General features: G+C 38.6%; 1 protein-coding gene across 1 annotated transcript in view; it reads left to right on the forward strand.

Annotated features, from left to right (window-relative positions):
* The window catches only part of ghra (growth hormone receptor a), a 70,256-nt gene that overhangs the window by 29,833 nt on the left and 15,938 nt on the right, over positions 1–24,485 (forward strand). The window lies entirely within an intron of this gene.

The raw sequence follows: 24,485 nt of genomic DNA on the forward strand, positions 1-24,485 counted from the left end.
CCTTGATTGCTTGAGTTGTGCTCCCAAGAAAGAACATATCGCGCAAAGTATTCACTTTTGTTGAGTAAAATACCATAAATGTGTGCTATTATTGTAATTTCCTATTTTTCTCTTAGACTCCCATCAAATGTTTTTGGTATGGACGAAATTAGTTGGTTGATTCATGTTTTATTGGTGGAAGTCACAAATTAATATAAGCTTAACTGCAGAAAGAAAGAAAAAAAAACATGCATCTTTTTCCCGTTTCTTGAAAATCAATAAAAGTGATGGCTTCGTGGCCACAGAGGTAATGTTTGTTTAGCTCTGTCTGTCTGTCTGTCTGCCTGTCTGTTGGACTCACTTCAGGAGTACACAAACATCACCCGGACAATTTTCATGGAATTTGTTGGACTTGAGTAGCACAGGCAATAAAAAAGGCAAAGATGGTAATTTTAGTGGGTTGGCTGTTCTTTTGCTTTTTGTTCCTTCTGTTAGGTTAGTCTCACTTGCTTTCAATTGAAAGTTAAAAGGGTTCAACACCTCATATCAAGGCTGTTTTTGATTTTTGGTGGAACTGAAATATTAGAAAAGGATGTGATATGCAATGGGGGTGTTGAAGATCACTGCATCAATATTATTGCAATCTTTTAGAAGTCCCTAAATATGCATTTTCTTTAATTATATCATAAATATATTTGAGAAAAAACAGGCTATTTGTATTCTGTATGTAATTAATTCAAATTGGAGGTTAAACTGTTATGTGGCCCAAACGTTTAAACTTGCCATATTGGTCATAATCTTTCCCATCATGCTTCTGCAATGGAATTCCGCTCTGTTTTTTGCCTATTGTTGATGACGTTTCAATTTGGGCGTCACAATATGATGACGTGCAAAGGTGCGACGGTGTTATTGTTGAAATAGCGGGTCGACGTCTGAGCCAAATGAGCTCAAGGCTCCTCTTGTTTTTGTTTCACGGAGAGTTTTTTTTTTAAGCCCACGACGGTTCTTTACATTAGTAGCACATTAGAGCACAGGTCTCCTCGCATTTTTGTGTCACCAATAGTGAGATGGGTACCATCGATTTCATGAAAGAGCCTCACTCGAAAGGTAAGATTTTTTTTTTTGTGTGTGTGCATTTTATTCTATTATCTGCTTAATCACAGGTATTAACAGTTAGGTTATGTAACTGGAATGATTCCAATGTGTTTGGCTGTTTATTTATTCCGGTTTTACCCAATTATAAAATTTAATGGCGTGTCAACAGTGCTTGGAAGAGATTAATTAGAGCATTCACATGTAAAATGTGTCTCTATTTACGGAATTTTCAGGTTTAGAGACTACTTCCAGATCCAATTAATGTCGTAAGTAGAGGTACCGCTGTAGCTGCTTATGAGTAGAATTTGTATAGTGGACATCTACTCAAACCACTCTGAAATACCTCAATTACTGAAATGGACAATTGCTTTTATGTTTATGAACATTTGGGTCTCCATAACATTGTGCACTGATGATTCTCGACCCGATCTGGTACTCAGTATCGACACCCGATGCAGCTATTTTTGGAATATCAGACAGTATCCGATTTGGCCACAAGATTCTACCTGATCCAGTAGTCACGTGTTTTCAGCATCTTTATGCTTTTCGGCGGCTTTAAATAAAGCCACTCGGCAAATATCTCCGGAGTGGGCTGTGCCACTAATTCTCTTCAGAAACCAATAATCATGAGCATGACGTACTAGCGGGGCTAGTAAAACAAGCTTTGTCATTTAAAGCAGTGTCATCCTACAAAGTTAGCAACAGCATTTTGAAGCATTTTTTCTGGATCTTTTGACTGTTATGTATTTCTTTTGTAAAACTAATTTGTATCATAGCTTTTTGAAATTGAGCTTTTTGGGATTCATATTTATTATTAAGTGTATTTTATAACCTGGATGGCAAAGACATTTTGTCGTAATACAGTTCATTTTGTAAACCAAATTAAAAAGGATTTAAGTAATGCTAATTGCATTTTTTGTTTTGTTTTGTTTTGTTATTTTTAATGATCTAAAATTGTAGGTATGGAATCGTTTTTCTGATCTGTAAAGGCAAAACATCACCAAAATATTGGATCAGATCAGAAGTAAAAAAATAAAAAATAAATAAAAATAAAATTTAAAAAAATGGACATTCCTAAATTGGACACACTTTGATTTGAAAGTAATCTACTGAAGGTTTTTTTTTTAATTGAAATTTTGAATTAAAATTGTACTTGACTGTGCAAAATTGTGTGCGTGATTGTGCAATGACCTTGGTCATTGTAAATGTCTATTTAGCTCAAACGATTACTCGAATAATTCTAGTAACTCGATTTTAAAAATTGATCGAGGAATTTTCTTTGCCTCGAGGAGTAAGGGGCCGTTTACATGGTGACTCTCCGAGAATACGAAAAATGTCAAATTTGCATTTATATGGGCCCGTCTCTATTCGAACAATGTCGCAATTCGCATGAAAACGATGTAATATTTATGCCAAGCCCTAGGTGGCAGTGCAGATTTACAAGGTGACAGCGAATGACGCACTTTGACCCCACCAAGCTCCTCAACTCGGAAAAAAATATGCCCGGCCACTCGAAGCAATGGCATTTTTCTTTTGTTCGAAAGGCACAAAAATTGAAACATTCAACATATTTAATTTTAAAATATAATAAAAACAGTCAATTAAAGCCGACATTCCGGCATATTTGCTGTTTTTAATGTGTAGTAGCACAGCTGCGCACGCCCAATGTGACGTGTACGAGTGCTGACGTTATCGGTGCGGTCTCGTGCCATGGGAGCCTTTGATATGCATGCGGAGCAAACCCCCCTCAATCCCACGCAATCGAATTCTTCCACTTTGGAGGCAGGATTCAGAATTTTTTGTCTTCGCCGACACCATATGCACGCGAGGCCATTCCACTACTCAGTCATTGCGTCTTTGTGTCGCAGAGTCACCAGGTAAACTGCGCCTAATTTTGCCAGCTCTAAGCATTACATTTTGATGAGGCGGCGGATATATTTGATTTCAACCATGCATGAATATAGATGTAACGACGAAGAAGCCTACGAAAGCCAAGAGAAAGGCACCAAGAAAAAGCAGAAAATATCAAAAGTGTGGGAGCATTTCAAGTTGGACTCCGAGGCTTACACTGTTTCATGTATTCACTGTAAGACAGTGCTTGCATAACACTACAGCACGTCATCAATGCGGCAGGTCGACTGAAGGCACACAGTATACTCTGAGAGCAGAGGAGCGATACTTGAGACAAGGTAAAATTAAGTTAAAGTAGCGCTATTAAATAAGACTGACTTTATTTTACCTTGCTAACATAATGTTAGCCCTGCGGAGGGCTAGGCTGTATTAATTATGACTACTGTCGATGCGTGGCTAACGTGTCTTTCATACAGGCTTCATTTAATCTGTAAAAACAGCACTGTAGAGTGATGAGGTTGTAAAATAAAAGCATAATAAAGCTAACTGTAAATTTTAGCTCAGTAGTCATTGATGGATAAAGCACCAAGGTGCCTAATGTGCTCCAATACAGCAGGTATCATAGATTTATTTTGAACACTGCAAAAACTCAAAATCCTACCAGGACTTACAATTTTGACTAGAACCTAAAATTAGCTTGACACAAATGGAAATTCATTTGAAACACGTGGGAAAAACGCGTAACTTTTAAGTGATGTGTGTTATCAAGTGTAATGACATTTTTAGGTAAGAAATAATATATATATATATATATATATATATATATATATTTTTTTTTTAATAAGCTCTCACGTTGTTTTGAATAAAAGCAGTGAATGTGAAGTTTTTTTTCTCGTCACAGCTCAAATGCAATTGTTGGCTGTTTTCAACAATGTACAATTAAATAAAGATATTGATTGTCTAAAAATGGTTCAATATTCTGTCTTGTATTCTCATGTATATAGACAAGTTTCCTGAGCGAAAATAGGGCGGTGCCATCTTTGACATTTTCTGCTACGGACTTCTGGTTTAGACAGAACACCATGAATTGCTCTTAAGGTAGACAAAGTTTTAAACTGCCAAATCAAACGATAGGAACCCACAGAATCTCCAAAAATGGGTTCAGTACGACGTAGTTGAGACTCTGGGACTTTCTTTGCTGTGCTTGGTTGTGTGAACTCCTGGAAGCGCTTATACTATATGCTTGGAAGTGGAATGGTTTGAACAGCGTCCAGCTTCAAAGCGCCAGTGTGGATTTATATCGCCATAGGCCTAAAATCGAAACTCGCAGCTCTAACCCTAAATGATCCACCTAAAACACAGGTGCCTAAACGATTCCAGAAAGGGCCAAGTGGGTGCTGGATTTTGTTCCAACCAATGAAGAGGACACCTTTCCACCAATTAGATCTTTTACATGTGTAATCGTTAAACTTTCTCAGGGGCTGCTTGTTTCAGCAGGAAGTTCACTGGTTAAACTCTCTGCGTTGTATCGGTTGGAACAAAATCCAGCACCCACTTGGCCCTTTCTGGAATCTGTTTGACACCTGTGACCTAAAAGATTGCATGTTTGTTCTTATCACTTTGTTGATCGTTCGTGGACAAAATTCTAACAATCTGTGCAGCCCGTGTTAACATGGGGTGTAGACTGATTCACCGGCCACTTGGGTGAAGAAAATGAGGCAAAATTGCAAACAATGTTACATTTGCCGAATGCAGAAGGGCTGACACGGATTATGTTGGTACAAGGAAATACTATAAGATAATTTCCATCTGGTTATAGTTATGGTATGAGCTCATTGCACATGTACATATGCATACAAATAGTATGTCATTCTTTTTTATTGCAGATATTGATCGCAATGAAGCTTTTGGACAACATGATTCTATTTGTTGTTTTATTTAAAACAATTGGTGCATGTGCAAAACAGTAAATTTTATAAATTACAATTTATAAAACTATTGGAAACGTACTAACGAAAGTGGATCATAAATCGAGCCTTCCATCAAGGTGGAATTCACGTAGTCTCGATATACAGTACTGTATGTCCATCAATGTAAGTGTTGTTGTGAGGTACATCAGGTTGTCTTCCCTTGCCTAACAGCGTTTTCCACCTGTAAACAAACAAACAAACAAAAATGTGTAACACTTGAATTTGTGCATTTAAGGTAAAAAGCCCGTGTATGACTTTAAGTGGATGAGTGTTTTCCATTTCTTTATCGTTGAAGCTAATGCAAAGCTAATGATGTCTCAGCTGTGATGCAACACACAGAGTTGCAGTCAATTTGAACATAATTGTACCTGTTATTGTTTTGTGGAAGCACTGTCTTGGTTCCACAACTGCCTTCATGAACACAAAATTCCCATATTCATGTATTTGGACACATTCAACTGGATGCTTCGGAGATTTTCAGGTCCCTGATTGCATTTCCATCCACTGCTATTAAATAAATAAAATACAAAACTATTTTGGTTGTGGCAACTCTTAGCCATCTCTTTATGTTGTCCTCCCATGTCGAGATGATGGCAGATGGATGTGGCATTTCCAAATTGTCTTTTTAGAGGGATTTTGATTAGTTATGTTACTCCAGCTCCACTGTTGTTTTGGATAGAGAAAGTTAAAAATGGGCGCAGCGAGCAGAAATGCGGAAGTACCTCAGAAACTTTTCTATAATTGTGCTTTACCTAAAAAAATGTTTTATCCGATTACTCAATTAATCGATTGAATTTTCAGTAGAATACTCGATTACTAAAATATTCAATAGCTGCAGCCCTAATTTTAGAGACTTTATCTTTATACAGTACGCAGACATGTTTGCTTAATTTTTTGCATGCACATTCACTGATCAACTTCACTTGACTTCTTCTGTGTTACTTTGGAAATGAACATCTGAGATTTGGTAAGTGTATGGAGACTTGAGGAGCACAACTTTGAAAAAGCAGGTTCAAATGCAGGTTTTTCTGGGTTGAGCTTTGCATTGTGAAGGTATGAATTTGTGCTGAGGAGTGTACTTTCTTGAGACACACCTGCATCTGAAAACTATTTAAAGGCCAGTGTAAACGTGCAAAGATTTATGAATTAATCAAGTATGATGATTTATCAATGTCTTGAGATTCCCTGAAAGGCAATTTGGGAGGGCTTCAACTTCTAGGTTGTATACAACCTTAGCCAAACATGTCTTATCCTTAAAGACACTCTGGTTTCAAATCAAATCTCTTACTCTTTGTCACTTTTGTTGCCATGAAGAACTACGAAAGCCAGTGCTATTACTAACCCCATAAATGATGAATTATAGCTGAACCATCTGGGCTGATATTGTGCTGTTTTTTTGGAAGAATATTCTGAAAGCGTGTTTTTTTTTTTTTTTTAACTGTTCCTGGGCAGTACTGCTAGATGAAATAGTCCTGGCTACTGTGGTTTTTACTGCATTTGGTACAACCAACAAATTTTGGGAGTGTTCACTCATTTTTACAATAGTCGAGATGTGAACTGAAAATGGTCACATATGTCAGGAGAGATTATATGTGGGCAGAGCTTTACCATGCGAAGATGCAAAATAACAGATCAAGGAAGAAACTTATTTTTCTGATTGTTGTAAAGTTATTCCCAAGTGCAAACTGATATAAAAAAAAAATAATGATTTGTTTCAGTGAGATGAAAAATACATATTTCAATGCAAATTCGCCATGTTTTGTAATTATGTCAACTTGAATGAACCTTTTTCAACACCGTAACTTAAGTTAAAACAACACAATTATGATTAATAAAAATAATAGTTGCACAATTCTTAATACACACCTTGAATTGTGGTGTCTTAGTTCTCCTACCTTGATTTGTGGTGTCTTAGGCTACGTTAATACTGCAGGTCTTAATGCACAAATCCGATTTTTTCGTGTTTTTCCGACTCGAGTGAGGCATTAACTTGACTGTCTGAACGGGACAAGTCGCATAGAAGTGGACCATTTCAAATCAGATCTGGGTCACTTTAGTATGTGATTCAAATCCGATCTGGGACACATTTTTCCAAAATGTCGTGGCGGTCTGAACTTCCAAGTCTCCCAAATCGGTATTCAAGCAGCTATTTCGTCATCAAAGACTGAGAGAGACTGCGCGCTACGGTAGCGGTGTAGCTGTCTGTTAGCGCCTAGCTTGCCTTGAACACGGCTTTTGGGGAAGGGTTGGGGCAAACTGCATGGATGTGTGTGTGACATGCACGGACAGTGCATGCATGCTGTCGATCCACAGAAACTTTGAATATAAGCCTAAACTAGGGTGACCATATTTTGATTTCCAAAAAAGAGGACACTCGGCCCGGCCTCGAGATACTTGAATTTTACTCGAAGATCACTCAAAGTAAGATGCGTATATCTCCCACTTTTTTTTAACTCAACAGGCTTTATTCTTCCTAAAAAAATAAGCAAACAATTAAAAAAAAAAAAAAAAAAAGAATTATTAAAATGCAGACTCATGGAAATGTAGTCCAGTTAATATACACACACAGTTGGCTATGTGCCAACTCAACATTTTTTAAAATTACGATCATGACAATTGTCGTCGACAAAATGTTATTCCCACTCAATTTTTATTCTCATACAATGTTCTAGATTGTACGCAAACAGTAACCGAAATAAACTGACAAGCGATTCAACCAGCATGTTTCCAAACGCAGCAGTTCAAAACTACATTGCCCATAATGCCTAGCACAGCTGAGCTCACTGATTGTTACCCTATTAGCGATTACGGGAGCCGAGGCAAAATCAGACTTTGCTATAAAAGTTTACTACCATCGGCAGCGCAAAGATGCAACAACAAACGGGATTTTACAGATTACACCAGTACAAATCTCCGACAGAAGTCAACAGTTGCCATTATATACGTATTTATCGTAAAAAAAAAAAAAAAATCATAAGGAACACAGCTATTTAGCTATGCTAGCATTCAACCACTAACTAATGCAGAACAATTACAAGACTCATACAATATACTGCATCTCTGTGTACACATATAACCACACAACAGTACAACAGAAGACACGTGATCGACATTAACAGGAGAAACTTACAGAAATGTGTATGGAGCCACGTCTTTTAGAACTCCTTATTGAACTCCTTACTGTGTCTGAGCTCTCGCCAAACCGTCAGTAGATGGTGGAAATTCCCCATGAAACAAAGGGTGAACTGCCAACAAAAGAAGAAGGAGACCTACTCCTTCTCCCGCCCCTACTAGTAGGAGCAATGTCAACGCAGCCAAGCGCTGCCCCCTAGCGGCCGGAGGAATTCTCTTCAAAATGGTCCCGTAAAAAAAAAATCATAAAAACCGGACATTTTTATGAATTTATCAAACCCGCCCGGACAACGAGGATACTGCGTGAAAGTAGGACTTGTCCGGGCAAAAGAGGACGTTTGGTCACCCCAGCCTAAACGGGGATTATTGATGTCTGTTATTTGTGTCCTCTTTTTGGAAATCCAAATATGAACGACCTGAAATGAAAGTTGACAGCCTGCATTTGTAGTCATTTGTTTTGATTCTTCTGCGCATGCGGGTCTTCTAGCTCAGCGCGTGTCGGACTGCGAATTAGTGCGCATGCGTAATACATGAACGGTCTCAGTAGACAAAGGCAGTCTGAACGGGCACACAAAAAAAACAGATATGACAAAAAATTGGATTTGTGCGTTAAGACCTGCAGTATGGACGTATTCTACGTTCTCCTTCTTGCCTCATTCATTTTTTGAAAATGTTATCTCAACATTAAAATACAACACTTGCTATAACCATTTGGTTATTTCTATTCCTCAGAAAGTGAGTGCTAAATACCTTCGGAACTGAAGGGCACCTCTGAACGTGAGTTTCACGTTCCGAAATATTTAATTAGCCTCAAAGGCTAATTACATTTTTCGGAATGTTACGGTCTACATCACCACAACAGTAAAAGTCTTTTTTTCACCAGACCCTCCTCAGGAATCTTTCTCTTTCCAAAATACTTCAAAATACTGATCTGAAATACTTTACCATGTGTATGAAAATTGGGTGTATTTTGGGATCTAATTGTGTGCAAACCTCGGCTGCAATGCAATAAACAATCTAATATGCAAAAGACAATATTTTCTCCATTATCAGAGGTAAAACAAATCATATTATCATATTCATATCATCATATCATATACGATTTTAATACTTCAAAACAAAATTGAGCAACCGGTGTTGTCTATCCCTTTACTTTTTTTTTTTTTTTTTCTTTCTCCTTCTAAACGCATGCAGTACACTCTTAAACTTGCATTACCTCCCTGATCAGTCCTCAGGAAACCAATTATTAACATTTGGACATGTTTTGAAGTCATTAGGTAAAATTGTATTCTTCGATCACTGTTCTCGCATTCCTTAACCAGCGTTCAATCGTCTGTGAACACAACATCGACACCATAGGCGGATCTACTATTAAGGCGAAGTAGGCGATCGTCCCAGGCCCCCAACCAGCTACCCCTGCCCCAACGAGAAAGGGCCTGGGTCACCGGAGCCAGCAGCACCTCCAACTATTTGTCATGCATAATTATGTCAGCATACCAAACAAACACATAACAAAACAGAAAAAGAAATCCATTTGAATGCTGTAATTTATATTATCTCCCCTGTGACAGCCCTAGTTGTACAGTGTAGTGGAACATATTTCCTCCACACCCTTCTCACCTTTTTAACTCTTGACCCATTTTCATGCCCGAATGTAGTTGTTCATCTTCAGCTTGATACATGCACACAGTCTCTTTCTCTCTGATATACAATCTATATGAAGCTATATTTCCTCACTCATGTTCATTTTGTATTAATCTATTGAAACGTTGTATGTAGATAGGGGCCTTTCAGGCTGCCTTTCCTGATTCTTTTGTGTTAAAGGAATATATAAAGAGGGCCCCTGGCTATGTTCGCCTTAGGCCCCAAAATTGCCAAGTCCGCCACTGATCGACACTGATAGGTCAAGCAAACAAAAACACAGCTCATGCATTTCCCAAGCTTGACTCTATCACATGCAGTCTACCCACATGCTTTTTCTTGTATAGACATTTGAACAACATTGCACGACACACAAAAACGATACATCATTGACAAATGTGAGTGTCCTCCCTGAAACCCAAAGTCTGTCGTACTCCCAAGAACGATATATTTTCAATTAGCATGAACATTTGATATTTATGATTGTATGTTGAGACCCTTTTCCGCACAAATTTAGGAGGAAAAAAGATATCTAGACATATTTTATTTGTATATGATATGAAACATTTCAAAAACGTCAAAAGGGGGAAAAAAATCCATCTCAATTTTACTAGGTTATAGTAATCATACTTTTAAATGTTTGTGCTTCAGTCCTGTAGCTAGTGGACGTTTTATTTCTGAATGTCCGGCAGATAGTGTTTTTGTTTTTGTTGTTTAGCCACCACCCTGTTTTTGTCAGAACGAACTATTGATGCTGTTGCATGACAGTGTTCCACACTACAGAGGTGGTAACCAACAGCAACCACTGAGTCTGTCTCTCCACCCAGCTTTTAAACACATCTAGACAGAAACGAGCTCAAGTAGACACCAACTGCAAAGTAAAATAAAATGATACAATGGGCATGCAAAAGTTGAGAAAGTGGCTAATGAAACAGCACTGTAAGACAGAAAATGTTGAAAGGGTTTGACAGAAATGGGCCGAACTATCATATACACCTTCTCCAGATAGACTAATAAATTTAAAGTTAATAACTATTGCACATCTCTGGGATACACAAAGCCTAGTTAAAGGGACGACATGGAACAATTTCTATTTCAAGACTTAGTGACGCGTTATGCTGTTTTTCAATGTTCACCGTGACTTTATTGCTTAACAAATTCACATTAGCCACTTTAAAATGGGGCGCTGTTTGTAAAGCAGCACATGTTGAAAATTCCGACATTTTCACACATTTAGCGCCACACAGTGTTTAAAACGTGGTGTAAATTTTTAGTCACTTTTTTTTTTTTTTTTTTGCACATTTACGACATTATTTAGCAACTTAAATATTCATTTTTAAATAAGAAGTTTTGTACCTGAATGTTTAAATCCAGAACTAAATATTTAATTTAAATCTTAAATTTCTATCCCGTATCCTAAATGTTAAATCAGGAAACGGTCGGAACTAAATATTTAGCTTAATATGCAAATTCACCTAACTGGAGACCGGAAGTAACAAAATAAAAGCTGGTGGAGCAGTTCAGACTGTCTGTTTACGTTGCTTGAAAATGAATAAAACCTCAATGGGGGCAGTCTGCTCTTAGACGTGAGTCATTTTGATCCTAACAATACATAGGTAAAATACATATTTCAGAGAAACTATTTAAAGAGTACTTTGTGTGCTCCAGCTTTTATTTTGTTACTTCCGGTCTCCAGCTAGGTGAATTTGCATATTAAGCTAAATACTTAGTTCCAACCGTTTCCAGATTTAGAATTTAGGACATAGGATATAAATTTAAGATTTAAATTAAATATTTAGTTCTGGATTTAAACATTCAGGTACAAAACCTCTTATTTAAAAATGAATATTTAAGTTGCTAAATAATGTTGTAAATGTGCAAAAAAAAAGTGACTCTAAAAATGTACTCACGTTTTAAACACTGTGTGGCGCTAAATGTGAAAAAATAATAATTTTAGTAATTTTCAGTATGTGCTGCTTTACAAACGGCGCCCCATACTTTACAACTGCAGTGAGAGTGTGAAATTTTCTAGACTGTTTAAAATTTACATTTTCATCTCGTCCCCTGTGTCTACTTTCAATGGTCAACTCAGTGAAGTCTTCAAAGGGTCAACATCCAGGCACTTAACTATTGTGATATCGTCACATTTGTCAAAGTTTGTGGCCTAGGAATATTTTGTTTTAGGATGGCCGATTCGTCCTCTGCTGGGTTTTCTAGTAATATCAAATGTTTTCATCAGGGATAAAAACTCAGCTGCTGGAGTGCACTGTATTTTCTCTTCAACGTAGTAAAAGGTTCAATCAATCAATTAATCGCTTGGTGAGTCATCCTTTAAGGCTGACGCACACACAGCTATGTGGCCAAACCCGACTAACTGCAGTGTACAGGGCTTGGCAACTGTTGTCACGAGTGGCCCACCAAGTCTTGATTTTCAGTTGCATGATCTAGCAGCTAGCCTAGGAATCAGCCACCTCTTTCACTGAAAAATACATTAGCAAATCGCTGAGCGCCCACAAACATATGTTAAAATGAAATGCCTCTCCATATTTAATATCTTATATTATAAGTACGTTGAAGGACCAATAAGAATGGTAGTTGTTCATTTTGGAAGCTTTTCTGGGCATACCCCTGCAAGTCATTTGACAGTGTATTAGAGGTGTAACAGTACACAAAAATCTCGGTTCGGTACGTACCTCGGTTTTGAGGTCACGGTTCGGTTCATTTTCGGTACAGTAAGAAAACAAAATGCAAAATATGAATGTGCTAGTTGTTTATCACACACCTTTGTGCTTTTAACAATGGAACATTAGCCTATACAAAGCTAGAATTCTGCTCAAAAAGTAGCGGGTATTTAAAGATAATCCAACAACAATTTGTCCTTCAGACCCCGCGTATTGGTCAGCTTTCTTTCTCAAAGAAAGAACAAAAAAGTCCTGTGCTAAAGAGAAAAGCAATCCCAATGACAAAGATTTTAACATGTATTTTACAAATGAAATGCCTCAATGAATCTTTTTTTTTTTTTTTTCTTATGAACGGTTTTCAAAAGCTATATTGGTGGATTTTCTCAAGTTAGAGCGCCACACAGAAATTTAATTGTGTAAGCAGGATCTGTGTATTATTATTATTTAATTACAGGTGTTTTAGCTCATTTCAATTTATCTATTTAAATGGGCTATTATTTATTTTATTATGTGTTTATATTTTTCAAATGCGATGTAGTATTCATTACTATTTTATATTTTATGTTGTATAACTTTAGTTCCTATGTGAATATTAGTTCCTACTTGTTTTGTTGTGGTAGGAGGGTTTTGTATTGAACACGGGGCCGTGTTGGTTATTATTATAGCAGAGAAGACCGCAGTAAATCAACAAAGACAAGTCAACTGTGGCCTGATCTACCACTCTAGAGATTTGATGGACTCAAAAAATGGGTTACGATTGCATATTAGTTTGAAAATCGACCGGATCTACCGTATTTTTACACGAGTGAATTCCGGTCTGCCCGATCCTTACTACTGGTAGTATTATTGACGCAGGAGGGTCGCGTCTCGCGTCAAATAATAAACTCTGCCGTTCTTTTCGCGTGCGTTGTATTGAGCCGCTTCTAGGAAGCTTCTAACACGCGGCTGCACTGTGACTGGTGTGCAATGGCTGATTGACTTTAACGCCCGCGTTTCACTGCGTTCTCGCGGCGGCCACGTTGTCGCGCCGTTGACATTTCTGGGTTACATTGTCCTACCGTGTTGGTCATCATTATAATAGAGAAGACGGAGTAAATATAATCTACACAAAGAAACTGTAACCCGATCGACTCACAGCCTCGAAAAATAAGCGGTACATTACGTCAGAAACTCGTTCGGTACGCCACCATTCCGAACCGAGCACCACGTACCGAAACGGTTCAATACAAATACATGTACCGTTACACCCTTACAGTGTATCCTTGTCAGTTCGACAATGGCACTTCTTGAAGGGCTTTTTTTTTTGTTTGTTTGTTTTATTTGGAAGGTCTAAGTTCAGATGCATGTTGGACGTTATCTATATCACCTGTTTACATTGGGTCTTTTTTTTTTTTTTTTGCAAGGCCTCTTTTCGACCTCTTTAGCACCCTTTGAGTGCTTAAATCAATACATTTATGTCTGTCCTTGTAATTCTTACTTGTTACAACAGTCCTCCAGTTCAGTTCCAAAAGCTCTCCTAAACTTCCCAGAATAAACTTGAGGGGGAGTTTTTCATTAGACTTTGCTCTACTAGTGAACATCTGTTACCCAACTTTGTACTGCTCAGACAAAAGATAATGCATTTTGCTTTGTGCCGTGTTAAATGGAACACTGTCACATTGACAGAGTGCATGCAAACAACTAAAATAAATATCATGGCCTGATTATATATTATACTTTAAGTATTCGGGAATATCAAACACATTTTCTCCTATTCCTTCTTCCTGTGTCATCAAGTTTGTTTGTTTTTTATGTGTCATTAACGTCATGTTTGAATTGATTCTGGAAAATGAGCTGGAAGAAGATTAAAAGTGTCATTCCTTCATTCGCGACCACAGATCATTTCACAATATTGCGACTGATGCACCCCATCTGTGCGTCACTTAGGCCTTTAAATGGGTAAAAGGCAATGTTTAAGATGAAAAACTGGTTTCCTGTCTCCTGTATTGGATTGATTAACATAAAAAACCTTGATGTACAAATCGATAAACTCATGCTCTGTCACTTGCTTTCTTTTACACAATGAATCTTTAAAAGTAGTATAATTCTGAATTAGGAGTGGGAACCTCTTGGTACCTCACGATACGATACGATTTGCGATACAAAGCTCACGATAATGATGATCTGACAATATGGCGATACAACGATTATCGATACATTGGTCAGGAAATCATTCTAGGATATTCTACAAACATAAGGCATGAAAATCTCTCACCTTTCGGCGAAATTCGCCGTTTTGAAGTGAAAAAGGATGACCTACGTGAATCGTGTAGATCCGAGGAGAAAAATTTTTTAGGGGGGGGGGGGGGGGGGGGTCGTTTGTAGGCATGTGCCAGTTACCTTCACGGATTACCATGCTATGAAAACGTCGCGGTTACAAAACCACTAAAATTTTCCGTCATACAGTAGTACGTATTCGTTATTTTTCATGTGTCGAAAATGCAGCCAGAATTAGCTTGGCGCGGCAGCGCTTACCCCTTCCCCTGTTTGATGCTGCGTGTGTCAGTGACGCTATTCCAGCAAACCCAAAAACAAGCACTCCAATCGCAAGGCGTAAATTCTTCAATTTATTGATCTCTCAAATCGTGGTAACTGAAATATACCAAATGAATACATTTAAAACGTTGTACACTCGTATTTTTCCACATGTGAGTAGCTTCAACAGTTTAGCTTCATGAAAAAGTTCGTCAAAAACAAAACACACATTTTCCTTTCAAATTCAATACACAAAGTTACTAAAAACTTACAAAGACGAATGATAGGCAAGGCTTAGCTAGGACAGCAACTTCATTGAGGTTAATCACAGCCGCTGAGAGAGAAACAAGTTTGTATGCGGGGAGGAAAAAAAAAAAAAAAGAGCGTCAAAGATCGCTAATTGCGACAGATGATCTTGTACTAAGCACAAATTCACATTCGCTGGAGGAGGTAAAGTATCACTCCCAATTGTTTTTAGATGAATGCATTTGCCAGCATATTGAATTTAGTGAGTAATGGTTTTCATTTTCATATTTTGTGGTATGACAAAGTTACTGCCGTTCGTTGCAGCTTGCGTTGAACACTGCCGGAGCGTCCGGTGAAAAAATAGCTCCCGTTAAGGTAGCGTCAAGCTTGTGTATTTAACGGTAATATAAAAGCAGTGTTGTCAATAACGCGGTATCGTAATGCGTAACTAATCTGATTACTTTCTTTCAGTAAAGAACAATCTAACGCGTTCATTTTTCTAAATCAGTAATCTGAGTAAAATTACTTTCCTTGATGCCTGTGCGTTACTATTTTGTTATTGCCCCATAATGTGTGTAGAATGAAGAATACTGTAGTCATGGGAGTGACATCACATGTCACATTTTTTAATCGGGGATGGAACAAAAAGGGTCACGTGTATTACCATGATGCGTGAGCGCTGGGAGTTTGCGGCCAAAACAACATAGCCTTGCTACCTCACCAGGATGCAATGAAATAGGCAGGAGATATACTACAAACGGCTGCATTTGCACACTGGAAACACAGCCATTACTTCACATTTTTGTCCAGTAAAGATAACAAAAATATCTCCGTGCGCTGCAAACTTTGCGCTGGCTCAAAAAGACTGTCCACCGCTATAAGCATCCAATTCAAGCACCGCTTGGAATTACAGCACAACAGGTAACACGACAGCCAGGACTTTTTGATACTGCTCGTGCTCAATCCTCGGTTCAAGCTCAGTTGTTGTTGAGGGTTTTGAAAGCTTAGGTTTAAAGAAATTCTAAATATCCATCTTGCCTCCTCAGCTGTAGTTTTGGCTAAGCAATGCAAACGGCTGTCTCTCAGGTTCTATAGTCACATGATCTGTTCGAAAAATAATTTGGACCCATTATGAAATACTTTGAAGGATTCCTGTTCATTTTATTCATTTGTGTTGTTTGTTTTATTGCTCTAAAACTTTTATAGACAACATTTTAAGGGCCATATTCAATGGTCTTTATTTTAAAGGGGAAGTTCAGAATTTTTTACATTAGGCTTAATCTTTGAGTTAGCCGGGGTTTAATTAGTCGTTGGAAATGATTTGAACAAATTCTGTGCAGTTTGACAGTTATTTGTTAGTTTCAGGGCTCCGGAGTGGCTAAGCTAGCGCGAGTCAATGGTGGTTGAAATCAACTCCTTCAACTAATTAAACCCCCGTTAACTCGAATATTAAGCCTTATGTGAAAAATTAAAATGGTCAAATTCGCCACATGTAGGACGTTTTGCCGACGGCGGACATTTTGGCAGAACGCCGGAACATATTTCCTCCACACCTTTCTCACCTTTTTAACCCCTGACCCATTTTCATGCCTGAAACATCTAATAAACAGAAAAATAAGCTTCTGCTGTGAATTGAAATGAGTTTATCACTAGTAGACGTCCAATCCATTTGAACTGGGAGGGTGGCAGCGAATGCGCTGCCATCCCTCCCACTTCAAACTGATTGACGTTAATGGGCGGTAATTCCATCCAAAGCCAGACAATGAGGTAATTTTGGGCCATTTAAGGTCATTTACCTGTTCATTTTCAGTTACTTCTGATTGATTTTGGGGTATTTTATGGGTTTCTTGTTGTGTATTTTGAGTTACAGATCAGGAAGTGACCTGGAAATCACCCAAATGAATAGTGACTCAAACTCAAGAGAAAATGACCTGTAAATGCCCTAAAATGAACAGCAAGTGACCTGTAAATGCCCTGAAAATCGGACGGAATGACTGAATGCTCTGGTTTCCAATGAACGAACATTCTCAGTCTAAATGGATTGGGCATCGAGCACCGTCAATCCAGCCTTAGAGTTAATTGAAACACTATAATAGTGAAAGATTTTGGTAGCAACTTGTTGCCCCCCCCCCCTTTTTTTTTTTTTTTTTTTTTTTTTTTTTTTTTTTTAACACTGACACCTTTTTAAAACGATATCTCGATTCTTGGCAGGAGCATATCGATAACCTTTTGGGATGCAAAGTATCACGATATACCACCATTTCGATATTTTGTCACACCCCTATTCTGAATTCTACTTTGTTTTTAAAATTTACGGCTCAGGGAATCTTTCATGCCAGAAATACCTCTGGCTTCACACTCTTGACTTTGCTGCATTGGTTCTTTATAGAAGTGTAGCAATCAGTCTGAATCGATACATCGATTGATTAAGCAATGATTCAATCAAATCAGTCGATTGAAACGTAAAATGTCAATAAACATTTTCATCTTTTATATATCTTTTTTTTTTTTTTCCCTTTAAACCACAAAATTGTTAAGAATTTCAAACTGGCGTTGCATTTTTTATTGCTTTGGTTGAACTGCAACTGATTGTGTTAAATGTATCCTGTCATTATGAAATTGTTGAATTATATTACAAGGTCTAGCTGTCATATGACTCCTCTTAAATACAATTGATCTGTTCCATATGGCAATTGCAGTGAAGTCAATAATGATAACTCCGTCCTCATTCATCATTTTTGTTGGTTAGCGTGTCTTATTCTTACTGATACATTAAATATAAGCAGCTGACTTGAACAAGCCCATTTTTGTAAAAAAAAAAAAAAAAAAAAAGAAAAACAAAACCTACTTAATTCTTGTGAGAACAAGTTAGACAAGCTTGGAAAGTGTTGACTGCTACCGCCCTCCCCTTAGGTTATAATGTATAAACTCAAACTAAAGTATACCTTAACCGTCTAGTTTTGTGAGAAGGTTTCTAAAGGGGAAAAAAAAGTCTGACGCATTGGTTAAGTGTTGCAAGAGATAAGAGAAAGTCCTTAACTATACGCGTATCAAAATCGTGAAACTCGGACTCACGATCCTGTCTCGTTTTGTGACTTTTTTTTTTTAATTTCTGAAAATACTGTCACCAACTCTATTCAGCTAATTAGCACATTGTGTTTTAAGCCTGGTGAGAGCCTTTTATTGTTGGCAGCTGGAATTTGTTAGCCTGGTACACCAGACTCACCGCTTTTCCAGCTATAGAGTCTGACGACCAATGAGCAGATCAAATTTCCAGGGCATAGCAAGCCACAGCTAACAGGCAGCGGAGTGGACCAATCAGCGACGGGCAGACGGGACGTTGGTAAAGCGACAACTCTCCCGCGGTGCGAGTGGAGAACGGAGTAGTTTATTTAACATGGCTAGCGCGAGACAGAATGGTTGATTGGAACATATCCTCGGCTCTCCTGTTCGCCCTCTGTGTTGTTGTGGAGACGACTTCCGACGTGGAAGAGTGACGTTGCTTGTTAAGAACACGTCACGCAAATAAACAAATCTGATTGCACGGATGATTTCGTCCTGGCTCGAAAGATCATTAAGGAGGTGGGTCCCAGACTTTTCTCACAGTGTTTGAAAAATACAGGGAGAACAGTCTGGCCGTGCCAGGCAAGGAATTTGTTGGCTGGTAGAAGAAGGTGATCGCAAAGCCCTGTGAACTACAAAACTGTAGAAGATGAAGGGTGGTCTGGCTGTGTCTGTGACAAGGTGGAGATGACGAAGGAGGGTGCATGGCATAGCGGACAGGAATGTAGCGACTTATGAGATTAGCCAGGCATCGAACCGAATATAAGCAGTGGAATTAAAGTGTAAATGTGGAAAATTAATGATTGATTCATAAATACACTGCTGGCCAGAAGTATTGGCACCCGTTCAATTCTGTCAGATAATGCTGAGTTTCTCCCAGAAAATGATTGCAATTACAAATGCATTGGTAGTAATATCTTCATTTAATTTGTTTGCAAAAAAAAAAAAACAACAACAGAGAATTTAAAAAAAAAATTATTATCATTTTACACAAAACTCCAAAAATGGGCCGGACAAAAGTATTGGCACCCTCAGCCTAATACTCAGTAGCACAACTTTTAGACAAAATACCTGCGAACAACTGCTTCCGGTATCCATCAATGAGTTTCTTACAATGCTCTGCTGGAATTTAGACCATTATTCTTTGGCCAACTGCTCCAGGTCTCTGAGATTTGAAGGGTGCCTTCTCCAAACTGACATTTTCAGATCTCTCTACAGGTGTTTTATGGGATTCAGGTCTGGACTCATTGCTGACCACTTTAGAAGTCTCCAGGCTTTCTCTCAAACCATTTTCTAGTGCTTTTTGAAGTGTGTTTTGGGTCATTGTCCTGCTGGAAGACCCATGGCCTCTGAGGGAGACCCAGCTTTCTCACACTGGGCCCTACATGATGCTGCAAAATTTGTTGGTAGTCCTCAGAGTTCATAATGCCATTCACACAGTCAAGCAGTCCAGTGCCAGAGGTAGCAAAGCCACCTCAAAACATCAGGGAACCTACGCCATATTTGACTGTGGGGACTGTATTCTTTTCTATGAAGGCCTCGTTTTTTTTTTTTCCTGTAAAGTCTATGTTGATGCCTTTTCCCAAAAAACTGTACTTTTGTCTCATCTGACCAAAGAACATTCTTCCAAAACGTTTTTGGCTTTTTTATGTCTCTGGGTCAGAAGTGGGGTCTTCCTAGGTAACCTACCATAGAGCCCCTTTTCATTCAGACGCCGACAGATAGTACGGGTTGACACTGCTGTACCCTCAGACTGCAGGACAGCTTGAACTTGTTTGGATGTTAGTTAGGGTTCCTTATCCACCAGCCGCACAATCTTTCGTTGAAATCTCTCGTCAATTTTTCTTTTCCGTCTACATCTAGGGAGGTTAGCCACAGTGCCATGGGCTTTACACTTATTGATGACACTGCACACAGTAGACACAAGAACAATCAGGTCTTTGAATATGGACTTTTAGCCTTGAGATTGCCCATACTTCCTCAGAATTTTACTTCTCAAGTCCTCAGACAGCTCTTTGGTTTTCTTTCTTTTCTCCGTGCTCAATGTGGTACAGACAAGGACACAGGACAGAGGTGTAGTCAATTTTAATCTATTTTAACTGACTGCAAGTGTAATTTAGTTATTGCCACCACCTGTAATGTGACACAGGTAAAGAACAGGTGCTGTTAATTACACAAATTAGAGAAGCATCACATGAATTTTCAAAGAGGGCCAATACTTTTGTCTGGCCCATTTTTGGAGTTTTGTGTTAAATTATAATGATTTAATTTTTTCCCATTCTCTTTTGTGTTTTTTCATTACAAGCAAAATCAATGAGGAAATTACTACCAAAGCATTTGAAATTGCAATCATTTTCTGGGAGAAATTGAGCATTATCTGACAGAATTGCAGGGGTGCAAATACTTTTGGCCATCAGTTTGGATATAGCATGTTCTGTATACAAAGTAACTAATCTATTTTAATCCAACTTTATGTTTTGCATCTGAAGTGTTTACTGTCTGGTTTTCAGAGGAAAAGCATGTATAGGGGGATGCTTTGAACTGAGCTTCATTTTTTTTTCCTGTGACCACCCTTGAACTTAAAGCAATCAGCTCTCAAATCATCTTTGCCCCCAGAAAATGACTGGAAATGGAAACATTAGATAAGCGCTGATTAATTAATTAACTAATTAATTGAGAACTAAACTAACATTTTGAGACTGGACTGTTGATTGTATCTCTGTGACTAGAGTTTCAAAAAGATGATTCTGGCGGCACGGTGGCTGAGTGGTTAGCACGTCTGCCTCACAGTTCTGAGATCAAGGGTTCAATCCCGGGCTTCGGCCTTCCTGTGTGGAGTTTGCATGTTCTCCCCGTGCTTGCGTGGGTTTCCTCCGGGAACTCCGGTTTCCTCCCACATCCCAAAAACATGCATGGTAGGCTGATTGAACACTCTAAATTGTCAGTAGGTATGAGTGTGTGCGTGAATGGTTGTATGTCTCCTTGTGCCCTGTAACCAGTTCAGGGTGTCCCCTGCCTACTGCCCGTTGTTGGCTGGGATAGGCTCCAGCACCTCCGCGACCCTCGTGAGGAAAAAGCGGCATGGAAAATGAATGAATGATTCTCAAAAAGATTTGCTTATGAAAATACTCAATAGTTGCAGCCTAATTAAATACATCCAGTTCATCCAGAAAATATACAGTACACAAGGCAGTGCTTCACTTTTTTATGTTAAAACTTTATTCAAAGGATCACATTTTTCTCCACACAACACTCCATAATGAAAACTTGAAAAAGGTTTGCAGCTGCTTCGGCAAAGAGAATGGGAATCTGGGTGTCTTGATAGCTGGACAGTTTTAATAAGCCACATAGGAGTTTGGTGTACTTCCATTGTGGGTGTTCATATTGTGTGTTTATTCAGAAGAAAGCAGCTGGAGAGAAGAGTTTTCGGGGGATAGAGAAAGGAAAAAACCGACAGAATAATAGAATAGTAATACAAAAAAAACAACAACATTAAATATATCCTCACAAAGGTTTCGGGGCTGCTAACTATCATTGCTAACTATGGGCAGGAGGCGGGGTACAGCCTGAGTTGATATCCAGCCACTCGCAGGGCACAACAGAAAAAAAGAGAAACAACCATTCACGAACACACTCATACCTACAGACAATTTCTTGAGTGCTCAACCAGCCTACCATGCATGTTTTTTGTATTTGGGAAGAAACCGGAGTACCTGGAGAATACCCACATAGGCACAGGCAGAACATGCAAACTTCACACAGGAACGCCAGAGCCCGGGGTTGAACCCTTAATCAACAGAGCTCTGAAGCGGATGTGATAACCACTCAGCCGTGCCTTGTGATTTGATATATGCTACCTGATCAAATACTGTTGCTGTCTACTTCTACTGAGGGGACACCATGTAGGGACGGGATACTTAGTAACCGATAGAGAGGAAAAAGGAAGATAGAAAAGATAAAAGTGAGTGAACAGATTAGTGTGCCAAATATGTTAGTAATATGCTGTGGGAAATCCCGTATTAGGACAAATCACCTTTTGAGTATTGATCAGTCGACCTCTTAGAATGTGTTCAGTAGCACCTAGTAATATATATGCCCACTTCAATGTGCGTGTCATTCATGCAGAGAATACAACTGCTGCCATCCCAGTGGGGAGCAAGCTCAAAATGCCCTACGCATGCGGCCATAGCCAATGGAGCAAAGTCCATGGCCCAATGCAGTCCTCCAGCCCAGCCAGGTCACACCCAACCAGCCTTCAGGGAAGCACACAACCCTCTGGCCCCTGTCCCATCCTCCCCCTGCTCATGTGTGATTCATGCAAGCTGTGGGCAAAGATCAGCCACAGGAGAAACTGTTGGTTCCTTTACTTGCATATTTATGGCTACAACAAATGCCAGCGCTCTCTACTTGATGAGAAATTGGTGGTGGTGCTGAGGCAGTAATAAGAAGGCGTGTGTGTAAGCGCACGTCAGAATAAATCCCTCTGTCATACATGGCCCAGTGAGTGAAATATACTCCAATGTAAGTGCCTTGAGGTAATTGTATTGGTCGCCATGTGAATAATTAGGGATGTCCTGATCCAATCACGTGATCGGAAATCGGGTCGATTGTGCCATTTTTCACAGGATCGGAATCGGGTGAAAAGGATCAGGTTACAAATTAAAAATTTTGTTTCTCTACTTCATGCTTGTACAGCCTCTCACTCTCTCTTCTGCTGCTTTTCTTGGTCAGCAGTGCACTGGAGTTTGCTAGTTAAAGTTAACGATGATTGAGAGGTTTGTAGCTTTGATCTTGTCAGAGAAGCTTGGTAGCTCTAAATCAAAGGCGAGGATGTGTCGATCATTGTTTAGCTTGTTACACATTCGCCGTAGTGTGCTGTGGCAACTTATTGTTTAAGTGAGAGGCTGTTCTCAGCAGCTTGAGCGAATTTGAGAGGACTCACTCAATGAAACATTTAATAAATGCAATAATTTTTGTAAGTGATTCTTGTTTAAGAATTCATATTATGAAGGTGGCACATCAGGACAGTAATATGTTTAAAAGCTTTATTCAAAAAATAATTTAATAAAAAAACAATTAAAAAAAAAAAAAAATTCCGGATCCGGACTCTGTATCGGCAGATTCTCAAAATCAGGTGACTCGGACTCGGATGCAAAAATATGGGATCGGGACATCCCTGTGAATAATACACTTTCAATCTGCGTCTGCTTCACACTGCATGTCATCTCCTGTCAGCAGAATCACTGCAAAAAAATCATTATCATCAGAGTTGTATGTTTTCGCTTAGCAAATGACAGCCAAAACATTTGTAAATTTCGCCCAATTACTGAAGCATTCCAATGTGAAATTACATTTTGAGGTCAAACAACCTGTTCTAGGTTGACTCAAGATAAATGTAGATTTATGTTTTCTCCAAGTAGAAAATAAAGTCAATGCTAGGGTTTAGTGTACAAACATACGTAGTTTTAAGATTACTGTTCTGTTTTTTAATTTTTTTTTATTGTTTTGTATTTAGGGTACCAATGTGTTTTTTCATACACCTGCCACTGTAATTATAACTTAACTCTTGCATGCTTGTAGGTTATTGACTATAGCACGTTTTGACTTGCATTCAAATTTGAGTTACTTTGCTGGGTTACCCTATTTACCGGTTTCAAGGTCTAAACTGTTGCCACCATTACATTAATTATAATATACATTTCCAAAACAATTTTATTTTAACCATTCATACAGTGGTTAAAAAAAAAGTTTCACACACGCATGTATTTACTTACATGTATAATACTCAAACCAAATAAATAATGATGCCATTATAATATGGCAAGTTTTGTAAAATTCTTATTTTCATACTCTACTGCAAAAAAGAATCGTTTTCAGCCATGTTACATATTTATGGAGTATGGTTACCGTGTGTTTTAATACTAACAATTGGCTTGTATTTCTTGATTCATTCCTTGTATTTTTTAAATTCATCCCCCTGTGCCCACATTGTCAATTTTTTGGCCTCCCAAAATTGACCTGACAATTTTTTTCGCGCACATAACAATTGTAAATAACCATTCTGTCATAATTCTTGGCCGGGCAGGGGGTGTGGACCCAAATTTAAGGATATGGAGGCAAGGCAGACAGGCGGTGCAAAAATAATTTAATAGGTTACTAAAAAACAAAGTGCAAACAAAAGACTAGGGGATCCAAAACACAAAGGCAAACAAAAGTCAGGCTAACAAATCAACTTGCAGGGAAACGAAACACGAGGGCAAAGGAACACGTGGGGCTCAGATGATGACATCCACTTAACACAGACATTGACATG

The sequence above is a fragment of the Corythoichthys intestinalis genome, chromosome 3 (genome assembly GCF_030265065.1).
Source record: "Corythoichthys intestinalis isolate RoL2023-P3 chromosome 3, ASM3026506v1, whole genome shotgun sequence".
NCBI lineage: Eukaryota > Metazoa > Chordata > Actinopteri > Syngnathiformes > Syngnathidae > Corythoichthys > Corythoichthys intestinalis.